The following is a 15,082-nucleotide window of genomic DNA, read 5'->3' as shown; positions in this document are numbered from 1 at the left end:
GGGGATTGGGATATACATAATAAAGGAGACTATGTAATATATACCTGTATGTGTGTGTGTGTGGCTATATAACATCAATAATCTATATATATATGTATATATACACACACGTAGCTTTGACGCCATAAAAGGAGGGGGGCCCGGACACATTTCTTGCACAGGGACCCCAAGCTGTCAGTGTCTGCCCCCTGTCCGCCAAAATAATTTGTACTTTCTGTTTTTTTTTCTGTCACATTATTAAAAATTAGTATTAAAAAAAGCCATTAGGTCTTCATCCAGCATCATCAAGCTAATACATACATATAGAGAACTGCAAGAAGTTGAAAGTCTAGAAATTTAGAAATAATAGCAGAGTTAGTAGCAGACTAAAAATTAGATCTTTGAGTGTAGTGTGGGCTCTTCGGATGCTTCCGAATTATCAACGACCAAAGGGGCGGCAAATTTTTCGACCGCCCCGGGCGCCACAGACAGTTGCTACGCCACTGCCTTTTGAGTATTTCTTTTGAACATTTTTGCCGTGTTATTTAACTGTTTTAAATGGCCTTAAGTGTATGGGTTATGATTCAGTTTTATAGCTTGGGTTAATATGGATGCAGCGATAACAAATGAGTACTTTTTTTGTTTGCTTAGTACATAAAACAGAATTTTTTGTGCCAAAATATTTTTTTCTTATTTTATTTTGAATTTTTTTTTACGTTTTTACATTTTTCTTCCTTTTTTTTGTTCCCCAGTTGGAGCTATAAAATAATATTTTCTTACAATTATCACAATATAATTTGTAATTCTGGTCAACATCTTGCAGTAATGTCTACCATCCTGGTCATCATCTTGTAGTTATGTCCCCAACCCTGGTCCCCATCTTGTAGTTATGTCCCTATCATGTATTAATTTAATCCATCCTGTTCCTCATATTGCAATAATGTCCCCATCCATGTCCCCATATTGCAGTAATGTCTCTCATTCTTGTCCTAATATTGCAGTAATATACCCCATCTTGGTCCCTATCCTGTAGTAATGTCCTCCATCCTGATCCCCATGTTGCAGTAATGTCCCTATCCTGTAGTAATGTCCCCATCCTTGTCCCTATCTTGAAGAAATCTCCCTTTCCTGTAGTAATTTCCTCAATCCTGATCCCGCATATTGCAATAATGTCCCCCATCCTGGTCACTGTTCTGTCGTAATGTCCTCCATCCTGGTCCCATATTGCAGCCATGTCCCCCATCCTGGTCCTCATATAGAAGTCATGTCCCCCAGCCTGATCCCCATATAGCAACCATGTTCCACTGGCATGTGAATGGAGGCTGTTATTGGTATTGCACAGCGTAGAGAGCTGGGCTCTGCGCTGTGATATATTTCAAATAAATGCGAGGATGCACACTCAATTGAAAAGAAATACTGGCATTCGCGGCCCTCTGTACGGGCAACATCATTGCGGGATCTCAAATGCCTGCGGGCCTCATGAAACAGACTGAGGGGTCTCGTGTTTGAGACCCCTGGCCTAGTCAGATGACTAAAGACTTCTGTTGCACCATTCTGATTAGTGGGTCAGAATTTCATACAAGTAGCATGAATCCATGTGTCCTCTCTGTCAGGTGTCATAATTTCAGGCTGGTTGAGGTGGAATAATGGCACGGGATGTTTTCTTGGTTCACCCTGGGTCCTTTGACATTTGTGGATGGATGTTTAGACACTAGGGCTTACATAAGCATTTTGACCAACCAAGTTCATCACTTCATGTCAGCTGTTTAGTTTGTGGTAGAAGGATAATGCACCATATAATGCTCCTGAATGCCCCATGTGAATTACATTGTATTCTATGTGGTATGCTTTGCTGAATTTCAACCTCTCTCTCCCATGCTCCTGAATGCCCCATGTGAATTACATTGTATTCTATGTGGTATGCTTTGCTGAATTTCAACCTCTCTCTCCCATGCTCCTGAATGCCCCATGTGAATTGCATTGTATTCTATATGGTATGCATTGCTTACCCATCTTCTTGTATCTATAATTGTACTCCATCTTGTTATCTTTGCCACACATCTAAGTGGTCTGTATAACCCCTTCCCCCTTTTATGACCTCTGCTTAACTCAGTACATCTGGTCTGGGCAGTCACACCCTACTTTCACTCACACTTGATTGTCTTTAGCTGCACATATATTCAGTTCCATGGGTCTGCTCCAGACGTAGTCGGCTCCATCTATTTCAAAATCCATATTTCAAAGTACAGATTTCTAAGTACACTACTCTGAATTAGACTAGAATTGGACTGGAATTGACTGTAAGGTAACGGACTATAACATCACAACAATGTTTCGGCTTCTTTTTACTATCACCCCCATACTACTCTATTTTTCCCTATCTCCTGTAATCCCCCCTCCTAGTAAGGAACTAGTCATTTCCCCCTCCATCCTTCCCAGCCATCTCTCCTCTTCGTCAGAACTGTTCCTCCACATACAATCCATTTTCTCCAGACACACATGGTCACATCATGTCCTATCCTGCTTCCACCTTCTAATTCTCTGTCTACTACTCCTCATTGCTGGTGACGTATCCCCAAATCCTGGCCCTCCTCAACACATCCCTACACTCACTTCCAACACCCTACACGTCTTCGCAACCATGATAACCTCATACCCATTCATCCAGCCCCCACTCCCCCAACCCCCTTACCTGGAGCTCTATGGAAGGCACGCTCTGTCTGCAACAAGCTGTCGTTTATCCATGACCTCCTTATCACCAACAAACTCTCCTTCCTTGCCATCACTGAAACCTGGCTCACTCCCTCTGACACAGCCTCTCCAGCTGCACTTTCCTATGGCGGATTCCATCTCTCTCACACCCCTCGCCCCAGCAACAAACGTGGTGGAGGAGTTGGCTTGCTCCTGTCTGATACCTGCTCCTTTACCCCAATTCCTCTGCCACCCTCCGCTACTCTTCCCTCGTTCGAGATGCACTCCGTCCGCATCTATTCCCCATCCAACTCCAGCCGGCTATCATCTACCGCCCCCCAGAACTAGCCATCTCCTCCTTTCTCGACCACTTCACCACCTGGCTACTCTATTTCCTTTCTGCTGACATCCCCACCATCATCATGGGCGATTTCAACATCCCCATTGACACTTCCACCCCGGCTGCCTCTAAACTTCTATCGCTCACGGCTTCCCTCGGCCAACACTCAATGGTCCTCTGCGACCACTCTCAAAGATGGTCACAAGCTGGACCTTATCTTCACCCGTCTCTGCTCCCTCACTAATTTCAATAACTCACCCCTCCCCCTGTCTGATCACAACCTACTGACAGTCTCTTCCCTCTCCTCTCCTACTGCGCAACCCCAGCTCCATAAACTCACTCACCCTCACAGGAATCTCAAACACCTCAATTTGCAATCACTCTCTGAGTCTCTTCTCCCTCTTACAGACATAGCTTCCCTTCATGACACAGATGCTGCTGCCACTTTTTATAACACCACAATAACAGCAATACTTGATTCGGCTGCCCCCTCATGCAGAGCAAAACTCAAACAATCAACAGGCCAGCCTGACCAAAGAACTGCGACAGGTTTCCAGGGCTGCTGAGCGGAGATGGAAGAGAACCCACTCTACTGAGCACTTCAACGCATACAAGCAGTCCCTTGCCAGCTTTAAATCCACATTCTCTGCCGCAAAACAAACTTACTTCTCATCTCTCATATCCTCCCTGTCTCACAACCCTAAACAGCTCTTCAACACTTTCAATTCTCTACTCTGTCCCACAGCACCTCCTCCCTCTCCTCTCATTTCTGCTGAAGACTTTGCCTCCTTCTTTAAGCAGAAGATCGATACGATCAGACAAAGCTTTGTCCCGCAGCCCCCATTGCCCCTCTTTGCCGCTCAGCCCTGTCCTGCAAAAGCCAGCTTCTCCACCATGACAGAAGATCAGCTCTCCACCCTTCTGTCAAGATCACACCTCACCACTTGTGCCCTCGACCCGCTCCCGTCCCACCTCATCCCTAACTTGACCACAGTCTTCATCCCAACTCTATCACACCTCTTCAACCTTTCACTTACAAATGATGTCTTTCCCTCATCCTTCAAACATGCCTCAATCACACCCATCCTCAAAAAGCCCTCCCTTGACCCATCCTCTGTGTCTAACTATCGCCTGATATCTCTTCTCCCTTACGCCTCAAAACTACTGGAACAGCATGTATATCTTGAACTGTCCTCCCACCTCTCCTCCTGTTCCCTCTTTGACCGGTTACCATCTAGCTTCCGACGGCATCACTCAACTGAAACTGCCCTAACTAAAGTCACTAACGACTTACTAACCGCCAAGAGCAAGCAACACTACTCTGTCCTCCTTCTTCTGGACCTGTCCTCTGCCTTCGACACCATGGACCATTCCCTCCTGCTACAGATTCTCTCATCTCTTGGCATCACATACTTGGCCGTATCCTGGATCTCATCATACCTAACAAGCCGAACATTTAGTGTCTCTTTCTCACAAACCACCTCCTCACCTCGCCCCCTGTCTGTCGGTTTTCCTCAAGGTTCAGTCCTAGGACCCCTACTATTCTCCATCTACACCTTCGGCTTGGGACAGCTCATAAAATCCCACGGTTTGCAGTATCACCTCTATGCCGATGACACGCAGATCTACCTATCTGGACCCGACCTCACCTCCTTACTGACCAAAATCCCACAATGTCTGTCTGCTATCTCAGCCTTCTTCTGTGCTCGTTTTCTCAAACTGAACATGAACAAAACAGAATTCATCATCTTTCCACCATCTCACTCTACCCCTCCACCAGACCTATCCATCAATGTCAATGGCTGCTCGCTTTCTCCAGTCCCTCACGCTCGGTGCCTTGGGGTGATCCTCGACTCTGTGCTCTCTTTCAAACCACATATCCAAGCCCTCGCCTCCTCCTGCCGCCTCAAACTCAAAAATATTTCCCGGATCCGCTCATCCCTCAACCACGAAACCACAAAAACACAAGTGCATGCTCTTATCATCTCCCGCCTCGACTACTGCAACCTCCTACTCTCTGGCCTCCCCTCTAGCACTCTGGCACCACTCCAGTCCATCCTACATTCTGCTGTCCGACTAATCCACCTGTCTCCCCGCTATTCCCCAGCCTCCCCCCTATACCAGGCCCTTCACTGGCTTCCTATTGCCCAGAGGCTCCAATTCAAAACCCTAACCATGACATACAAAGCCATCCACAACCTGTGTCCTCCATACATCTGTGACATGGTCTCCAGGTACCTACCCGCACGCAACCTTCAATCCTCTCAAGATCTCCTTCTCTACTCTCCCCTTATCTCTTCTTCCCACAACAGCATACAAGACTTCTCCCGTGCTTCCCCCATACTCTGGAACTCTCTGCCGCAACACATCAGACTTTCACCATCAACGGAAACCTTCAAGAAGAACCTGAAGACCCACCTGTTCAAACAAGCCTACAGCCAGCAATGATCCTCGGTCTACTGAACCACCGCCCAACATGCTCTACCTTCTCTTACTGTATCCTCACCCATGCCTGTAGACTGTGAGCCCTCGCGGGCAGGGTCCCTTCTCCTTATGTACTTGTGTGTCCCTTGTCTTACACATGTTTATTATACTTGAGAAAACAAAAAGCAAAAAACACAAATATCCTGAACTAAAAGTAAAAAATATACTGCAAATAATGCATAAAGGTAATAATAATAATAATAATAAGGGTATTTAGTAAACATAATTTTGATCAAAATAATGAACAAGCCATCCCGCCACGTCACGGCAACCCTTGTGGGACAGTCCCTACTCTAGTATTTAAAACCTTTTCACTTGCCAAGTGGCGTGAATGTGAATAAGGGTCGAGCGGCTGAACCACTTGTAACAGCTTAGGCCAGACTGGATGGCTTTCCCAGCTCAGAAAGAGGGCGGTCACACCCATATATGCACTGAATGCACAATGAAATGAATAAAAAACAAATCTGAACTGAGAAAAGTAAGTTAATGTGTATGCACAATGTAAGTGCATATTAACACATGACCATTAACCAGAGAAAACAAAAAGCAAAAAACACAAATATCCTGAACTAAAAGTAAAAAATATACTGCAAATAATGCATAAAGGTAATAATAATAATAATAATAAGGGTATTTAGTAAACATAATTTTGATCAAAATAATGAACAAGCCATCCCGCCACGTCACGGCAACCCTTGTGGGACAGTCCCTACTCTAGTATTTAAAACCTTTTCACTTGCCAAGTGGCGTGAATGTGAATAAGGGTCGAGCGGCTGAACCACTTGTAACAGCTTAGGCCAGACTGGATGGCTTTCCCAGCTCAGAAAGAGGGCGGTCACACCCATATATGCACTGAATGCACAATGAAATGAATAAAAAACAAATCTGAACTGAGAAAAGTAAGTTAATGTGTATGCACAATGTAAGTGCATATTAACACATGACCATTAACCAGAGAAAACAAAAAGCAAAAAACACAAATATCCTGAACTAAAAGTAAAAAATATACTGCAAATAATGCATAAAGGTAATAATAATAATAATAAGGGTATTTAGTAAACATAATTTTGATCAAATTTGTTTATTATACTTGTCTATATTTCCCCTTTTCACATGTAAAGCGCCATGGAATAAATGGCGCTATAGAAATGCATAATAATAATATCACAATAGTCCACTAGTAGTGATAAGCAAACCCTTGGAAGTTCGGTTTCGGCATGTTCGGTCAAATTTGAGTTAAAAATTTGATTTGGGTCTGAACTTGACCCTGAACCCAATAGAAGTCAATGGGGACCTAAACTTTGGTGCAGTAGTCGTAGTAGGAACTAGGGAGCTGCAAAAGGAAGCAAAATGGGGATAAGAGCATGTCAAATGCCTTGCAAACTGGCATGGTCCAGTCCGGAGTTTATCTTCTGCTGTCATCACTCCGGTCTGGTCATGCGGGGGTTAATCTCCTCAGCCTCGTTCTGGAGCTAGCTGGGCTATTTCAGTCTCTCACAGCCTGTTGACCAGTGTTAGTGATAGCTCTAGCTTCCAGTTTAGAGCCTCTGACCCTTGTACCTTGGTGATCCTCCTGCCTTTGACTGATATTCACGTGTATGACCCGGACTGATCTCTGACCCCGTCTCTTGGTATTCGTCTCTGCTATTGCGTGCCCTCTCTGGCATCTGACTCTCCGGCTTGTACCCCGACCACGTATTTCGTCTCACGTTTTGGACCCTGTGCTCATGTTCTGGCTTTCTGACTCTCGGCTTGGTATTTTGACTACGTATACTGCTGTTCCTTCTGGTACCTCTGCTCCTGCTAGTTTCTGACTCGGTTCGTCTGACTATTCTCTCTCGTTACCTGTGGCACCTGTGCTGTTGCTCTGGGTTGCTGCTCTTAGTGTGTAACCTCTCTTCCCTCACCAGCTTCCCCTGGTGGAGGTTTCACTACATTATCACTATCCTATACATTTAAACGGGATTTTGCACTTTTTTTTTTCTTTGGTCATGGATCTGCTGCATAACTTGGCAGATCAAGTGTCCAGTTTGACGCAGATGGCGCAGGACTTTTCTGTGAATAATCAGTCCCTTGTCATGTCTCATATCCGCTTACAGAAAGAACTGACTGAGACTATTAAGACCATGCAGGGAAACACCTCTCATATTGTTTGTCCACCAGGTGACTCTGTTGATGTTATTTTGCACTCTCCTGAACCCTCAGTTAAACTTCTTTACTCATTTTCTGGCGAAAAGGATACATTTCACATATTCAAGGAGAGTTGTAAATTATGGTTTTCTCTTAGACCCCGATCGTCTGAGGATGAGACTCAGCGGGTGGGGATTGTTATCTCCTTACTTAGGGAGGGTCCCCAATCCTGGGCTTTCTCGTTGCCCCCTACTGCCCCTGAACGGATGTCGGTAGATAGGTTCTTTGAGGCCCTAGGAATTATCTATGATGAACCGGACCGTGTTAGGGTGGCAGAGGACACTATTATGGGTCTGGGGCAAGGGAAGCACTCAGCCGAATGGTACATCTCCGAATTCCGTCGATGGTCCACTGAGTTGTCCTGGGACGACTCCACACCAAGATGTCTGTTCAGGAAGGGACTGTCGGATTGCTTGAAGGACTCTCTGGCTCTCCATCCACCTCCCAGCTCATTGGAGGAGGCAATGACTCAGGCTGTCCGTATGGATCGGAGACTGCGGGAGAGAGGTGTCACTCAGCGAGGGTTTCCGTTTTTCCCTGCTAACCCTGATGTTTTGCTTCCATCTGAACATATGGAGGTGGGAGCCACCAACCACCAGGAGAAGGAGAGGAAACGGCGACGTGATGGAAAGTTGTGCTTTTACTGCGGAGATCCCGGACATTGGAAAAAAGACTGCCCCTCCTGTCCTCCAACTAACAAGCGGCTGAGTCTGGGTGATAATCGTGGAGGACACCCAGACTCTCAGGTACCTTTTTCTTAATTTTCAAAGATACTGCTAAAGGTGGAACTTGGTGTTGAGAATGGCTTTTTCCATACGTCGGCTTTTGTAGACTGTGGGTCATCCCTGAACCTGATTGACTCTAAGCTGGTGGCTCACTGTAGATTAGGGACAGTTAGGTTGGGGACTCCCTTAAAAATTGTGGCTATTGACTCTACACCTCTCACTAAGGATAGTCTCCATTTCATTTCTAAAGAATTCACCCTCAGGGTGGGGGCCCTACACCAGGAGCGCATGTCATGCTTTGTTTTGGATAACCTCCCTGCTGGCCTGGTGTTAGGGTTTCCCTGGTTGCAACGGCATAACCCGGTTATTGACTGGGGGTCCCGGGATATTGTTAAATGGGGACCTGGTTGTTCTGAAAATTGTCTTGCTACTGTGTCTATGTCATCCGTCAGTCTGGAGGGTATTCCGGAGTACCTGAAGGATTTTGAGGACGTGTTCTCCGAAAAGGAGGCTGAGGTTCTACCACCACACCGCCCATTCGATTGTGCCGGGGATCTTGTTCCCGGTGCCAAATTGCCCAAAGCCCGCCTGTACAATCTCTCCGGCCCTGAGCGATCTGCTATGAAGGAGTATATCTCTGAGAGCCTCCGTAAAGGGCATATACGGCCGTCTGTCTCTCCCGTGGCAGCGGGGTCTTTTTTGTAAAAAAAAAAAAAAAAAGGATGGTTTACGCCCATGCCTCGATTTTCGAGAACTGAATAAAATAACCATAAGAAACACTTATCCTCTCCCACTGATACCTGATTTGTACAATCAATTGTCGGGGGCCAGGTGGTTCTCTAAGTTGGACCTCAGGGGAGCGTACAATCTCATCCGTGTGCGGGAGGGGGATGAATGGAAAACTGCGTTTCTCACCTCTGAGGGTCTGTTTGAAAATTTGGTTATGCCCTTCGGTTTGACTAACGCACCAGCGGTATTCCAGAATTTCATTAACCATGTTTTTTTCTGATTTTAATGGATGCTTTGTAGTTGTTTATCTTGATGACATACTCATATATTCTTCTGATAGACAAAGTCATATGGGTCATCTTCATGCGGTTCTCCAGAGGCTCAGGGAGAACTCACTCTTTGCCAAACTGGAGAAATGTTCATTTTTTTACTCAAGAATTGTCCTTTCTAGGGGGTCATCCTGTCCGCTGAGGGGTTTCGTATGGACCCTAGGAAGGTACAGGCCATTGTGGATTGGGTGCAACCCAGAGGTCTTAAAGGTCTTCAGCGATTTCTGGGTTTCGCCAGTTATTATAGAAAATTCATCAAGGGGTTCTCTCAAGTGGTCAAACCCCTCACTGATCTCACCCAAAAGGGGGCGGATCTCAAAAACTGGTCAGCTCCAGCTGTGGCAGCGTTTTCTTTGTTAAAAGAACATTTCATGACTGCTCCGGTACTGGTTCAACCTGACTTGTCTAAACCATTCATCATAGAAGTGGATGCCTCTGAGGTGGGAGTGGGGGCTGTGTTGTCCCAGGGGCCCACCACATTAACTAACTTAAGACCCTGTGCCTTCTTTTCTAAAAAAATTTCCTCTGCTGAAAGAAATTATGATGTGGGTTGTTGGCCATTAAATTGGCTTTTGAAGAATGGAGGCATTTTTTGGAGGGGGCTGTCCATCGTATCACTGTCATTACAGATCACAAGAACCTGTCTTACATCGAATCCGCCAAACGTCGGGCTCCGAGACAGGCAAGGTGGTCACTTTTTTTTTCCCGATTTCAGTTTTCCATCACTTTCAGACCAGGTTCCAAGAATGTGAAGGCAGATGCCTTGTCTCACAGCCTGGATCTGGTATCGCCTCCTGAGCCTCCTTCCTCCATTCTTCAGCGCGGGGTGGTGGTGGCTGTGGTGTCCCCGAGATTGGGCCTCACGAATCTCCTGCTCCAATCTCTTGCTCCTCTGTCCATACCAGAAAATAAGCTCTTTATGCCTGTCCAGTATCGGTTAAGGGTGCTTCGGGAGTTCCACGACTCAGCTCTGAGTGGGCATCCTGGAATCTCGGCCACTCGTAAAGCCATCACTAGGCTGTTCTGGTGGCCCTCGTTGACTTCTGACGTCACTGGTTTTGTGTCCTCCTGTGAAATTTGTGCCCACGCTAAAGCCTCCCACAACCGTCTGGCCGGGGAATTGGTGCCACTGCCAATTCCGGATAGACCGTGGACTCACCTGTCCATGGATTTCATCATCGATCTCCCACCCTCTAATGGCAAAACCGTGATCTCGGTAGTTGTGGATAGGTTCAGTAAACAAGCACATTTTGTACCCTTAACGGGCCTTCCTAATGCTGAGACTCTATCTAAGCTATTCATTGAGCATGTGATTCGGTTGCATGGTGTGCCTGTCAGTGTGGTGTCTGATAGAGGGGTGCAATTCGTGGCAAAATTCTGGAGAGCTTTTTGTAAAAGGCTGGGCATCAGTCTGACCTTTTCATCGGTCTACCATCCCGAGACCAATGGTCAGACTGAAAGGACCAATAGTCTTTGGAGCAGATGCTGCGGTGTCTTGTCACATCCAGACAGGATGATTGGTGCTCTGTGATACCTATAGCAGAATTCGCCTTCAATAATCGTGTCAATCAGTCTACTGGTACTTCTCCTTTCTTCTGCAACTATGTGTTTCACCCTCATTTTGGTGAATTCTCCAGACTAGATTTGGAGTGTCCAGGGGCTGATTCAGCCTTTTTGCGGTTGGAGGAAGTTTGGAGGGAGGTTCAGAGAAACATTGGGGAGGCTCAGGGCAAATATAAATATTTTGCGGATAAACGACGCTCGGTGGGGCTGACTTATCAGGTGGGGGATAAGGTATGGTTATCCACCAAAAACATAAGGCTGAGAATTCCCTCTGCTAAGTTGGGTCCCAAGTTTATTGGTCCATATGAGATTTTAGAGGTGATTAATCCTGTGGCCTTTCGCTGCGTTTGCCTCTGTCATTACAGATTCCTAATGTGTTCCATTAGGCGCTTCTGAAGCCGTCGGTGTCTTCCTCTGATGAGTCTCCCTCACACCCGCCGCCTGTTAAGGTAGATGGTCAGACTGAGTACGAGGTGGAACAGGTGGTGGATTCTCGCATTCTCAGTCGTTCACTTCAGTACTTGGTCCATTGGAAAGGATACAGTCCTGAGGATCTGTCATGGGTGCCGGCGCGTACGGTCCATGCGGATCGGTTGGTCCGGTCCTTTCACGCTCGTCATCCAGGGAAGCCTGGGGGTCCAGTGGCCCCCCATTGAGAGGGGGTACTGTCATGGTCCAGTCCGGAGTTTATCTTCTGCTGTCTTCACTCCGGACTGGTCATGCATGGGTTAATCTCCTCAGCCTCGTTCTGCAGCTAGCTGGGCTATTTCAGTCTCTCACAGCCTGCTGACCTGTGTTAGTGATAGTGGGTCACCCTCCCAGGGTTGTGGGGTACTCGGTACCGGGCCCGATGAGCTTCAATGGGAGATGTCACGGCAGCTGGGCGCCCATTGTAAAAGGGGGGTAATGTTCAGTGTGTTTATGATGATTAGAATTTATGAATGAATGAGTCGTGACACCACCTGTGGTGTTCGGCAATGAAGATGTTGAGCCGACGCTGCAGACAGATCCTCTGGGACAGATGTGTGGTGCAGCAATGATGTTATAGCCCTCCCCAGGCAGGGCTGTAGTCCCAGGGCAGAGTAGGTGAAGTGACACTTAGATGATGTAGTGTCGGGCGCAGGGGATGTAGCAGTGCCGGGCAGGTTGACGCAGGAATAAGTGGAGGACACCAGGGCATGTAGTTCCAAAGCTTTACTCAGTCTGTTGTGGTACAGGGGCCCGCATCCGTGCCATGTCTTCCGGGTCAGGAGCTCAGCCAACTTCCAAGCAAGATGAAGTACTCCTTTCCAACACTCCACCAGCATATGTGCCTTTTCTGAACGTCTCCCTCTTAGCGCCTTTAGTGAAGTACTCACAGGAGTTCCTCCTGTCAGATGTCTCTATGAATTCTACTTGTACGGCAGACAGCTGTAGCCTGCTTCGGGGACTCCTTACTACCTAGTCCCGGCTCACTATCGTTGCTGTTGTGCCCCCAAGTCTGGTGTGGGAATAAAGCGGTGACAACTTCTATTGCTCCGGTGTCTGCTGCAGGACCATTAGTATCCATACAACCTCGGGGACCGGACCCCGGCCTTGCGCTTAGAACTTGGGAAGGGTTCTCCTCTAACCCTGGTCCTTGTTCTCTTCTCCTCACGTTCCGTACTAATTCTTCCCTTCTTATGGAGAGTCAGGCTTTCTATCAATGTTCCTTTCTTGTGCCAGCGGACCCAGATCACTGAGGTCGGCTGCAGCACTTCCTTCATCCATCCCACTCAGGGGATCTCCTTTCACAAACTGACCTCGTCAGACTCCTGTGACTAACTGCCTAAATCCTATCCTCTTCCCGCTCCTTTAGTGCAAACTAAACTCCACCCGCCTCCCAGCACGCTTCATGTTCCAAGCAGGGAGCCACCAAAGGGTGCTTTGCTACACTACTATGTTGTGTGGGATGCAGGTGGTGGAGTGTGGTCAGGTGTCTCCACCTTACCTGGATAGTGGGGTACCACACCTCAGGAGGAGGTGCATTACCTCTGTGGCGACTAAACCCTCAGGGGCGCCACAATAGCTCTAGCTTCCAGTTTAGAGCCTCTGACCCTTGTACCTTGGTGATCCTCCTGCCTTTGACTGATATTCACGTGTATGACCCGGACTTGATCTCTGACCCCGTCTCTTGGTATTCGTCTCTGCTGTTACGTTCCCTCTCTGGCATCTGACCCCCCGGCTTGTACCCCGACCACGTATTTCATCTCACATTTTGGACCCCATGCTCATGTTCTGGCTTTCTGACTCTCGGCTTGGTATTTTGACTACGTGTACTGCTGTTCCTTCTGGTACGTCTGCTCCTGCTAGTTTCTGACTCGGTTTGTCTGACTATTCTCTCTCGTTACCTGTGGCACCTGTGCTGTTGGTCAGGGTTGCTGCTTTTAGTGTGTAACCTCTCTTCCCTCACCAGCTCCCCCTGGTGGAGGTTTCAGAACACAAACAAATGTGGATAGAAAAATTACTTAAATCTCTTAAATTAATCAATAAACATTGAGTCATTTAGTTTACCCAACAGGCTGGATCGAATCAATAGAATGGTGTGAGGCTAGAAAACATACAGTCCAAAATCAATGTGAGTAAATGTTGACTATTCTTATCAATGTCATGTGTAAATATCCATCCATTCATTGAAACCCACCCAGAGTTAAATCACATTAGTAAGAAAAGCAGACAGCTGTTAGCTGGTGTTATTATTCTGGGAAGGGACCAATAAAGGTTCCCAGCCTATTAATAACAACTCACAGCTGTCTGCGTAGCCTTTACTGGTTATTAAAAAGGGGAATCCCAAAAAAATTATGTTGGGTCCCTTCCTATTTTTTAATAACCAGCTGAGGGAAAGCAGACAGATGGGGGCTTGTGTTATTATTCTGAGAAGGGGCCAATATCCATAAATAAGGTGTTTTCTCCTGTGTGTTTTTTTTTTTCTTTTTACTTACTGGGTTAGTAATGGGGTGTCTGATAGATGCCTCTCCACTACTAACCAACGTCGGATCTGGTGAGTTTTTTTTTATTAATAAATGGGTAAACCATGAAATGTGTGGGGATGTCTTTATTCAAATAAGGTGTTTTTTCCTGTGTGTGTTTTTTTTTCTTTTTACTTACTGGGTTAGTAATGGGGGTGTCTGATAGATGACTCTCCATTACTAACCTATGGTGTTGATGTCAGCTGACATTACAAAGCTGAAACCAACCCCATAAACTATTATCCCGCTTGCCAACGTATCTGGGCACATATAAAGAACCGAGGCTAAGCGCCAGATGTTATGGTGTTATAAGTCTGGGAGGGCACTAATATCCATGGCCCCTTGCCAGCCTATTAATATCAGCTCACAGCTGTCTGTTTAGCCTTTACTGGATATTAAAAAGGGGACCCCTAAAAAAATGACTTCGAGTACCCCCTTTTTTAACAACCAGCAAAGGCTAAACAGACAGCTGCAGGCTGATCTTAAAAGGCTAGGAAGGGGCCATGGATATTGGCGCCTGCCCAGACTAATAACACCAGAACATCTGGCGCTTAGCCTCGGTTCTTCCTATGTGCCCAGGTACATTGGCAAGCGGGATAATAGTTTATGGGGTTGATTTCAGCTTTGTAATGTCAGCTGACATCAACACCATAGGTTAGTAATGGAGAGTCATCTATCAGACACCCCCATTACTAACCCAGTAAGTAAAAAGAAAAAAAAACACACACAGGAAAAAACACCTTATTTGAATAAAGACATCCCCACACATTTCATGGTTTACCCATTTATTAATAAAAAAAAAACTCACCAGATCCGACGCCATCCAACTAGCATTCATATAAGTCCACCAATTTTCTCAGTCAGTAATGTCATCGCATTGTCAGCCATGACCGCGAAAACAAGACTGTAGAGGTTAGTCAAGGTAATTTCCTATGGGCGATGACGTTACGCCCATGAGGAATGACCGCGAGTAACTTCTGTAGTCTTTCTCCCGCGGTCCTGGCTCACAGTGATGACATGATCTTCGAGAACAAGACTGCAGGGGTTACTCGCGATCACTTCTCA

The 15,082-nt window shown here is 46.5% G+C and overlaps 1 protein-coding gene across 4 annotated transcripts in view; it reads left to right on the top strand.

Annotated features, from left to right (window-relative positions):
• Positions 1-15,082, top strand: part of LOC141050962 (uncharacterized) — a 359,750-nt gene that overhangs the window by 324,992 nt on the left and 19,676 nt on the right. The gene's annotated exons all lie outside the window — the stretch shown is intronic.

Source organism: Dendrobates tinctorius, unplaced genomic scaffold (assembly GCF_039654945.1).
Source record: "Dendrobates tinctorius isolate UK_male_01 unplaced genomic scaffold, ASM3965494v1 ptg000155l, whole genome shotgun sequence".
Lineage (NCBI taxonomy): Eukaryota > Metazoa > Chordata > Amphibia > Anura > Dendrobatidae > Dendrobates > Dendrobates tinctorius.
This window is presented reverse-complemented; position numbering and strand designations above follow the sequence as displayed.